We start from the raw sequence: 12,069 nt of genomic DNA on the forward strand, positions 1-12,069 counted from the left end.
AAACATGGGGGGCCAAATAAAACCACTCGCGGGCCAAATTCGGCCTGCAATAAAGGCTCATTATAAGCCAGAATAATAAAGGAGGTCATGCCACGGCTTGTCACGTAAAGGTAGCTGATGAGCATAGCAGAGAAGCAGGCTTTCCCTTTGGCCACCCAATCTGCTAGATTCCAGAAAACACAGCCTATCTCCAGCGGCAAACGCAGACTGCTTTTCCATTGCTGACAGTAATGTGAAAACAAACCTGTATCAGATAGAAACAGGTTAACCCTAAATTCCTAAATTAGATGGTATAGCCATGTGTTTACCTCCACCATTGGGTGTTTTCATTCAATAATGTGGGCTTTCATGGGTTGGCTATGATAATAGAGATTGATAGGGTAGATATGGTACACCATGGTCATGGTCAAATGGGCGGCAGGTACCCTAGTGGTTGGAGCGTTGGCCCAGTAACTGAAAGGTAAGGTGAAAAATCTGTCTATGTGCCCTTGAGTAAGGCATTTAACCCTAATTTGCTCCAGGGGCGCTGCACTACTATGGCTGTCCATGTAAAACAACACATTTCACGGCACCTACCTGGTATATGTGACAATGGAAAAAAAACATTTTTTATAAACATTGAAATAGTACATGTATAACAAACATCTCTTTGGTCATGCTATGAATATTAATATTTCTTGCAAGAATGTTGCATGTTGCCCTATAGACCAGGGTGGTATTTTTTCACAGCCAGGGGCAACAATATGGTGCAAACAAAGGATATATATGTTTATATACCCTGAAGTATATTTTGTCACTTTCTTGTTCACTTTCAGATGTACTGTGTATGGTGCCAACAACATTTTCCTGTCAAGATAACTTTCAATGCACACCAAGCCATCCAGTGTAAATTAAAGTAAGTAGTACTCAATGTAACTTTACACAATTGGTATCCAAGCACACGCTATTTAAGGCTAACCTTGTCCGTGAGGATATCTAAGCCCTATACGGAGCCAGTCCGACAACAATATCACCCCAGCTTCCTCTATATGACATGTTATTACAATACCCCAGAACAGCAAGCTTTTTATGTGGATGTTATGTATGTGGATAATTTGACTACATTATGTTTGCTCTCCCGCAATAATCCACTGGTTCCCTATGAAGTTAATCCATCAATATTATTACTGCTGTCTGCCAGTACTATTACCATTACTCTGCATGTTTCCCAACACAAATCAAATGAAAACAGACATCCAGCCACAGCCAAGATGGAGGTATACACTCCCCTGCGCTCTCCCTTAAAGGGCAGAAAAAACATATTTTTTTCTCTCTTCCTTACTTTTTTGTGGGAGGACAATACAGATGTAGGATCTTAATTTTAGCCGGTTTGTTACAGCAGGAAAATAATCCGCAGCAACAGTAAATGTGGAATATTATGCGGATTATAATTAATGGCCATTTTCTGTCGGTGTGGATTCATTTTTGTTAGGGCAAATCAAGTCCGACATTTGAGAGTGAAAATTACAAACTTTAAAAGCCTTTTTAAACCTTGAATACACCACAAGTTTGCACTACACAATCAGTTAGGAAAGCAAAGGCTAGCTTTTTCAAACAGAAATTTGCATCCTGTAGCACTAACTCCAAAAAGTTTTGGGACACTGTAAAGTCCATGGAGAATAAGAGCACCTCCTCCCAACTACCCACTGCACTGAGGCTAGGAGACACTGTCACCACCGATAAATCTACGATAATCGAGAATTTCAATAAGCATTTTGCTACGGCTGGCCATGCTTTCCACCTGGCTACCCCTACCCCGGCCACCAGCTCTGCACCCTCCGCTGCAACTTGCCCATGCCTCCCCCGCTTCTCCTTCACCCAAATTCAGAGAGCTGATGTCCTGAAAGAGCTGCTAAATCTGGACCCCTACAAATCAGCTGGGCTAGACAATCTGGACCCTTTCTTTCTAAAATTAGCCGCCAAAATTGTCGCAAACCCTATTACTAGCCTGTTCAACCTCTCTTTCGTATGGTCTGAGATCCCCAGAGATCGGAAAGCTGCCGCGGTCATCCCCCTCTTCAAAGGGGGTGAACCTCTAGATCCAAACTGTTACAGACCTATATCCATCCTGCCCTGTCTTTCGAAAGTATTGAAAGCCAAGTTAACAAACAGATCACCGACCATTTCGAATCCCACCGTACCTTCTCTGCTGTGCAATCTGGTTTCCAAGCTGGTCATGGGTGCACCTCAGCCACGCTCAAGGTCCTAAACGATATAATAACCGCGATCGATAAAAGACAGAACTGTGCAGCCGTCTTCATCGACCTGGCCAAGGCTTTTGACTCTGTCAATCACCGCATTCTTATTGGCAGACTAAATAGCCTTGGTTTCTCAAACGACTGCCTCGCCTGGTTCACCAACTATTTCTCAGATAGAGTTCAATGTGTCAAATCGGAGGGCCTGTTGTCTGGACCTCTGGCAGTCTCTATGGGGGTGCCACAGGGTTCCATTTTCGGGCCGACTCTATTCTCTATGTATATCAATGATGTCGCTCTTGCTGCTGGGGACTCTCAGATCCACCTCTACGCAGATGACACCATTTTGTATACATCTGGCCCTTCACTGGACACTGTGTTAACAAACCTCCAAACGAGCTTCAATGCCATACAACACTCCTTCCGTGGCCTCCAACTGCTCTTAAACGCTAGTAAAACTAAATGGATGCTCTTCAATCGAACGCTGCTTGCACCTGCCCGCCCGACTAGAATCACTACTCTCGGCGGGTATGACTTAGAATATGTGGACAACTACAAATACCTAGGTGTCTGGTTAGACCGTAAACTCTCCTTCCAGACTCACATTAAGCATCTCCCATCCAAAGTTAAATCTAGAATCGGCTTCCTATTTCGCAACAAAGCCTCCTTCACTCATGCTGCTAAACATGCCCTCGTAAAACTGACTATCCTACCGATCCTTGACTTCGGCGATGTCATTTACAAAATAGCTTCCAACACTCTATTCAGCAAATTGGATGTAGTCTATCACAGTGCCATCCGTTTTGTCACGAAAGCCCCATATACTACCCACCATTGTGACCTGTACGCTCTCGTTGGCTGGCCCTCACTACATATTCGTCGCCAAACCCACTGGCTCCAGGTAATCTATAAATCACTTCTAGGCAAATCCCTGCCTTATCTTAGATCATTGGTCACCATAGCAACACCCACCCGTAGTATGTGCTCCAGCAGGTATATCTCACTGGTCATCCCCAAAGCCAACACCTCCTTTGGCCGCCATTCCTTCCAGTTCTCTGCTGTAAATGACTGGAACGAACTGCAAAAATCTCTGAAGCTGGAGACACTTATCTCCCTCACTAACTTTAAGCATCAGTTGTCAGAGCAGCTTACCGATCACAGCACCTGTACACAGCCCATCTGTAATTAGCCCACCCAACTACCTCATCCCCATATTGTTATTTACATTGTTATTTATTTTGCTCATTTGTACCCCAGTATCTCTATTTGCACATCATCTTCTGCACATCTATCACTCCAGTGTTAATACTAAATTGTAATAATTTTACACTATGACCTATTTATTGCCTTACCGCCATAACTTTCTACATTTGCACACACTGTATATAGATTTTCTATTGTGTTATTGACTGTACGTTTTGTTTATTCCATATGTAACTCTGTGTTGTTGTTTTTATCGCACTGCTTTGCTTTATCTTGGCCATGTCGCAGTTGTAAATGAGAACTTGTTCTCAACTGGCTTACCTGGTTAAATAAAGGTTAAATAAAATAAAATAAAAATATTCACAGAAACAAAAGTGATCAAATTAAGATCCTACATCTGTATTTTATGCTCTCACCCCAGTTCTAAAAGGGATGGGGCGTTCCAAAGAGCGTGGCAGCCATCTTGTGTCAAGCCTGACATCACAGTTTCTTCTTTCGCCTTAATAAACATCAGACAGGCGTACTTGGCTCGGCCCCACAGGATCCACATAGCGCTGTAAAACAACAGAGCAGGAGGAGATGAAAAGAGTAACACCACCACGGGCACAGGCGCTTGGAAGACGATCTGAGGGCCATCCATTCCAAACCCCATTCTCTCCGATATTTCCCAATAATTAGCACTGTGCCACAGATGTGCATTTCCCCCTCTTCCCTCCCATCCCCCAGTTTTTTTTTGTGAAGTGAGCATCGAGTATTAGGACGAGGAGTAAAGGGGAGCATCATGTGCTTTTAATTGTATAAAGTCATTAAAAAGAAGACAAAGATCAAAGTGGAAAGGCCTACATGAAAAAGATCTGTAAGTAATTACACGAGAACCTACAGTATCGCTGCAAAGACGGAATTCAGAACGGAGGCGTTGGATGTTGGGTGAACCCAAATGTGGGTTTCATCCAGGACGCAGAGTCCGTTTTGAACTTGGAAATTAGCCCTCTGGTATGTTGACTTAATAAACCTGAGGGGAAAGGGATACATGAGTTGACTAGGAATAAACATTTCAAAAGACATCTGACAACTTTATTTGGTGGAATTAAGGGAAAGACATCGATAATGGTCTTGGGTTGAAACTTATGATATTTGCTTTACATAAATGACTAGTATACTGCACCCCTGAAGCATCTCCTTCCTAAGCTAATAAATATTCACACAAAACTTGCACAAAATATGAATGCTAGTCTCTGAACACATGCTGGGTTGATGGTGATGTAATGACAGCTCTATACGAGGGAATGTTTCTGTCACAGGAGGTTGGTGGCACCTTAATTGGGGAGGACGGGCTCATAATAATGGCTGGAACGGAGCGAGTGGAAACCATGTGCTTGATGCCATTCCATTTGCTCCGTTCCAGCCATTATTATGAGCCGTCCTCCCCTCAGCAGCCTCCACTGTTTTCTGTTGGCACGTCTCTCTCTTCCACCATTCCGATCCATCTTCAGAGTATCTGACTGATTCCTTAATATTGTTAAAGGAATGAGGAATGAGTCTACTGGGCATACACTGGTTGAATCAAAGTTGTTTCCACGGCATTACAATGGGAACCGACGTGGAATAAACATTGAATTGACGTCTGTGCCCAGTCGGAGGCCATTCTCACTTCCAACTGTGCTAGATATCCCTTAGCAAGATGTCCACCTTGGATCCTCCACCATCACCACAACACAGCAGACACTTCCTTTCCAGAGAGTACCACCAAAGATTTTATAAGTAAACCAAGATAGACCACAGCCTGTCGTTTCCAATGGGAACAAATGAGCCAAGCGGATGCTTCACATTTGTACATCCAGTGAAATATCTGTCTCATTGTTCTATCTGTGGTACCACAAGCAAATAGCTGAAGTATATGACACTCCATCACACTCAGCCTAGCTCGATTATTGATGAGATTCCAGATACAGCCATCCTGAATTTACACTGAGCCGCAGAGATCTAGGGATCCATAAACTGCTACATCCAACACATAATCCTTCCACTTTACTCCTGCTAGTCTCTGACTGCTCTCCCTCCTGGACTCTTTCCCCGCCTGTTTCTTCGGCAGGGGCCCTGGGGACTGTTACAGCTGGGCTGCAGTAATTGCAGAGTGCAAGCAGCCGCGGTGAGAGCGGGGAGTCTCTGCAGAATCAGAATCAGAGTCTTTTCAATAGACCTGGTGGACACATGCTGTTTGAGAGGCTCCATCCCCGGGTGTGTGCTGCTTCAATGTTGTTAAACCTAAAAGAGCATTTAGATCAAATCAGGGCTGCTGGCTTGCTGTGTGAAAAGGCTTCCCGACTGAAGCATCAGGGATAGGGAGGGAGAGCGAGAGAGATGTGATGTGGAGGCTTTTTTTGTTTCAACAAGGCTCCATCTAAGTTTGTCGCCATCTAATGGTCAGGTGATACAATGTCGTTCAGGAAGTAGAATCCTGTAGTTAGGCTGTGTTTAGACAGGCAGCCCAATTCTGATCTATTTTTCATTAATTGGTCTTTTGACCAATCAGCTCAGCTCTGAAAATATCTGATGTGATTGGTCAAAAGACGGATACAGACCAACTAGTGAAAGAGAGATCAGAATTGAAGAGAGGAAGTCACATTGGGTCAGTGTCACCTCACCCACCAGTTATATCTGGCGTGACCAATGTGGCGAGCTGTGCTGGTTCGTCATAGTGCCAACACTGGATTGACAGGTTGATCACAAATAACTCCCCAGTAGAAATATGTATCACAGCTGTTGCACTGGAGAAACACAGCACTGTTTTCATTGTTGTCCAAAGTTCATTTAGCTGAAGCGTGGAGCACAGACTGAGCCAGTAAAGTAATGCTCTAGGGTAGTGTGCTATATTGCTCCTGTCTAATGTGTCAGTGATACAGCGCTGACAAGTAGGACTACTTTATTGCAGAGCTAGACAGGGTTTTAGAGTGAGGAATGTAGTCTATTTTCCAGGGCTAAAAACAACAAAGCCCTATCATAAAATTTTCCGAAAGTAGCTCTCAAGTAAGCACTTCTTCTTTCAGCATTTTTATATGGCCTTTGAAAATGTGTATCCGGTTTGATCAGCATTTTCATGTGGCCTTCAAATTGTATATTGCTTGGTTTGATCCAGTCTCGATTCAGGTCATATCACACCATTTGACCGTGGATGGTCATGGTCTCCTCTCTGCTGCGTTTACTCTAGTGCAGGGGCATTCAACTCTTACCCTATGAGGTCCGGAGCCTGCTGGTTTTCTGTTCTACCTGATAATTAATTGCACCCACCTGGTATCCCATGTCTAAAATCAGTCCCTAGTTAGAGGGGAACAGTGAAAAAAAAGCAGTGGAACTGGCTTCGAGGTCCAGAGTTGAATTTGAGGTCTCCAGTGATTTAGGGCTATTGTGCTCTCTGTTTTTTCTTAAACGCATTCTTCTCTGCTGTGGTAATCAAGGGCCCATCATGACAAAGGAAGGGATAGCTTGCAGTAATAGGGTATTGTCATGCAAGCCTCACCAAAATGAGTCCTTCTCATGCTTGGATCCACTCTACCAGGAAAACGTGGCATTATGGGTTATTACAGTATTTTGCAATGATGGCCATCTAATACAGTATGTTTTAGCATGTTTACAGGGTAATTGATGGGGCCGAAATCACAGAGAAAAGAGCAAGACATGAAATAGAGACATGGAATATCTAAAGATTGACTATATCAAGATAAACGACTGGGGTTTGTTTGTGGGGCGGCAGGTAGCTTAGTGGTTAAGAGTGTTGTGCCAGTAACCGAAAGGTCGCTGGTTCTAATCCCCGAGCCGACTAGGTGAAAAATCTGTCGATGTGCCCTTGAGCAAGGCACTTAACCCTAATTGCTCCTGTAAGTTGCTCTGGATAAGAGCGTCTGCTAAATGACTCAAATGTGGAGAAAGAAATACTGTATATCATTATACAGCATACATGCAACCTATAAAAATGAGCCATCCACCAAAACAAGGTTAACATCTTAGCCATTTATTGTTTAACACAAGAAAGAGTCGACTTTTCAAGGTAAGAAAAATAACATTGCAATTTAAAACCAAGTGCACTTCAACAAACAGTGTCATCCCTGTCTGCAAGGGAGCCGTCTTTCCATACTGTGTGAAGTACACAAAACTAAAATATAGAGATAGAATCTATCTTCAGTGTAAGGCTTTTGGGTGGGATTCTGTGTCATTAATGTCATGATGCATTTCCTGTGATGCGTATCCTTTTCCATCTCCAGGCAGTGCCCGCTACCGCTAGTATGAAAAGGGACACATTGGAATGAACCCAACACAAAACCAAACAACCAAATATTGTTGATAGTGGTAATCCTCAGTGACATTAATAGAACATGAATGCAACATTGTGAGAACGTACGAGGATAACTGGGCTGTGGAAGCCAGGCAGTGTGGGGTAATTTGTGCTAAATCTCCTGCTACTCCATAACGCCTGTAGGGAATGTAATGGAGGGGGCACAATGGCAAAGTGGAGTAGGAAAAATATATCAGTGACCTTTAACCTTAAGATATCAAACATGGAAGACATTCAGTGAAAGTGAAGGGAGACTTGGGGAAGGCGGTGTCGGGTGTTTATTAGAATAATAAAAAGAGCAGCATTTATTAGTACAGCAAAATAATCAAAGTATGAGACAAGAAACTACCCACTGGGCAAACACTGGTTGAATCAACATTGTTTCCATGTCATTTCAACCCCCAAAATCTATGTGATGACGTTGAATCAACGTGGAAAACTGATTGGATTTGAAAAAAGTAAATCAACGTAAGGGAATTTAATATTTTTTCACTCAACTCTTAACCTAAATCAAATGACATGGTTGTTGATTTCCCATTGAATTCACGTTCGTTGACAACTCAACCAAATGTAAATCAAAACTAGACGTTGAACTGACGTCTGTGCCCAGTAGGTAACACCACACACACTGTGATCATTGAAATGCACATTAACAATAAAACCATACCAATTATTTAATTTTCTCTTTACAAACAGCATACTGGAACACACAAGGATATTATATTACTATAGGGCTGATTAAATACCTTTCGTGATGGTAAAATGCAGTGACTCACAATGGCCAGAGTGCAGTTACTGTAACATACAGTCACCTCCAAAATTATTTGCACCCTTGATAAAGATGAGCAAAAAAGACTATCAAATAAATACTTCAAATACTGAGCTATACTGTTTGCTCAAAACTTTGGGGAAATTATATTATTTTATACTAACACAATTGGTCGGAAAAATAGATTCTGGTTAACAAGTAATAAAACAAATCTCAAAAAGATGTCAAAATGATTGGCATCCCTGTTTTCAATACTCCAGCAGCCTCCCCTTGCGAGGATTACAACACGGAGCCTTTTTCTAAAATGTTTTATGAGATTGGAGAACACACTGGGAGGGATCTTAGACCATTCCTCCACACAGAATCTTTCCAGATCCTAGATATCATTCGTCTGCGCTTATGGACTGCCCTCAATTCAAACCACAGGTTTTCAATAGGGTTCAAGTCCGGAGACAGATGGCCACTGCAAAATATTGATATTGTGGTCAATTAACTATTTCTTTATGGATTTTGATGTGTGCTTGGGGTTATTGTCTTGCTGGAAGATCCACAGCCTCCTGGTAGAAGCAACCAAATTGTGGGCTAAAATGTCCTGGTACTTGGTAAAGTTAATGATGCCATTGACCTTAACAAGGGCCCCAGGAACAGTGGAAGCAAAATAGCCCCATAACATCAAAGATCCACCACCATATTTTACAGTAGGTATGAGTTTGCTAAATGGAATTGGCACTTAGATTGAAACCGATGCTATGGTCAGACACTTTTTTGATAATTGTTTGTATTACTTGTTAAAATCTCTTACTCTGACCAAACGCATTAGTATAAAATAATATAACTCCCACATTTTTGGAGCATCTTTATCAAGGGTGCCAATAATTTGAGGTGACTGTAAATATCCCTCATATAGACGAGGAATATCACATTTCCCATTCCTGACAATACAACACATAGCAAAACCATAAGCACAGAGCTGTTGTAACATTAATACATTGACAATTCAATTGTTTATTATATTCAAGAGTGAATATACAGTACATCAGGGGTAGGTAACCCTGTTCATGGAGTGCCTGCAGGATTTTGTTCCAACTAGGCACCACACTTGGCCAACTGAGCTAATTGATCAGTTCAATGATTGCCTAAATTCAACACACCTGGTCTTCCAGGTTGATTAAATCAAAAACATGGAGTGCCTGCGGCACTCTAGGGACAGGGTTGCCTCCCCCTGCAGTACATCAATGACATATCATGGTATACATCATTCAAAAATAGACAAGAAAAATAGTCCCACTTCAGTCCATGTTTGACAATAATCTAAAATGGTATAATAGACACAGCAGAAACCAAGACTAATGATAATTGGCAAATAAAGTGTCAGCTTAATGGCATGTTGAATAAGTTGTGCAAAAACCATTTGAAACAGCAGGGGGCACTGTTTCCCCATATCCTTCAACACATTAACAGAAGGGTGTGTTTGATGCTGATCTATGGATCTGGTTCAATGTATTTTACAACACCTTACCTGTGTTATAAAGTTAACCCTTTAACCTAATTTGTGGTAAAACAAATACTAACAAAAGGACTATCGCTAGGCTGTAGGCAGTTAATGCTGTAAATAAATAAAAATAACCCTCATCTTAGAACAATAGCCCGATATTCTCCCAAGGGGTTAAATAACATAATTTTTCAATTAGAATCATTAAGGTTTGAATTATTTTTAAAAAATCGAAATTGAATCTATCCAACAGTGTCTTGTTGTCTATTGTTGGTCAGTAGGAAAACAGCCTGATCGAAATAGAAGATAGAGAAAACACTCCACTCATGTTACAAAGCCAGTCATAAACAGCTACTATAGGCTGCTTGGTACAGGAAATCTATGAAATACGTTTGCGTTGACAGCACAAAGGTTCTCAGTAACTACAGTACGTTAGGTTGGTCTCCAGATCATACAGGAATGTTATAGAGACCCGTCCGGATTATCGTTTTGTTTTTAAATGGATAAATTAGGAAATAATTCAATTTTGTGCAGTTGGCGTGATGCTGCTTATGAATAGCAGTGTGACAGAGGAGACTGGTGCTATAGGAGGACGGGCTCATTGTAATGGCTGGAATGGAATAAATGGATCACCATATGTTTGATACCGTTCCATTGATTCCATTCCAGCATTTACAATGAGTCCATGCTCATACTGCTCCTCCCACCAGCCTCCTCTTTGATGTGTGAATGATGGAAGGTGTTATGAGGTGACTTGGGGTCAGAATCTAGAGCATCAGAGTTAGCGAGAACATCCTGTCAGTCATCAGCATGAGTCACAGAATCAATAGATTCTAATAAAAATAGATCTACAATCCCTCCATTGATCTCCATGTATATCCTCAACAGAACACAGAGGAAAATGCATGAAAGCATCTTTAAATACAGATAATGGAATACAAGAGGAATGTAGAAGAGTTAGTGGAGGATTGAGTGATCTAATGTTGACCTAAGAACTACAGTATAAGTGCTACAGTGGTGATATACAGTATAATAACTAAACACATGTACTAACGATACTTACATTATAGACACATTGCTCTACATTCATATATGTCAATGCTTAAATATGTATATACATGTATAGTATTTATATGTATATAGATATATAAAATGAGGAATAGATGGTGACGTATGACATAACCTCGTTTTCAGAGTTCATTTTCTCAGACAGAGCGATAACTATTTCCACTTCTATTCACTCCACCCATGGATGCACCAATAAGCCCTTAGGCCTCTATGGTGAGCGACTGAGCACTATCTGATTTGACACATGGGAAGAACTGGGTGAACTAACTATGGTTGTGCTAGACCCCTCTTTAGTGCATCGTTTCCAAAATGGAGTGATGCTGGTTCATTAGGATGCTCTGTCCCTGTTAGTGGGGCTGGATCCATGAAGTTAAGTCAAAGACAACTCCGGATGCAACAGGGACATTTGAGGGTAAACTCCCCTAGGGTAAGATGTCTAGTGAGCTTGTCTGTGGAGCCTTTGTCTTTCCATTGATTCTAATGTCATTTAAAGACAGAAATTGTTTCAGAAAGCTGTAGAGCCTACCACAATTCATCTCAGTTCATGCACAACTGTATGTGCAACACCGGTTATAATCATTTCTGAGACTTTTCTCTCTTGGTTCTGATCATACATTATAAACTGGGTGGTTCGATCCCTGAATGCTGATTGGCTGAAAGGTATGACAAAACATTTATTTTGACTGAACTAACTACGTTTGTAACCAGTTTATAATAGCAATAAGGCACCACGAGGGTTTGTGGTATATGGCCAATATACCACGCCTAAGGGCTGTATCCAGGCACTTCGCGTTGCGTCGTGCATAAGAACAGCCCTTAGCCGTGGTATATTGGCCATATACCACACCCCCTCAGGCCTTATTGCTTAAGTAAATACTTCAATAGGATGGCAGGGCATTGAGACATACAGTATACTGCAATGTACTAATACAGACAAACAGAAACGCCTTGGGATTTCACCTCCAAAGCGGCA

The sequence above is a fragment of the Coregonus lavaretus genome (assembly GCF_964263955.1).
Source record: "Coregonus lavaretus genome assembly, chromosome: 1".
Classification (NCBI taxonomy): domain Eukaryota; kingdom Metazoa; phylum Chordata; class Actinopteri; order Salmoniformes; family Salmonidae; genus Coregonus; species Coregonus lavaretus.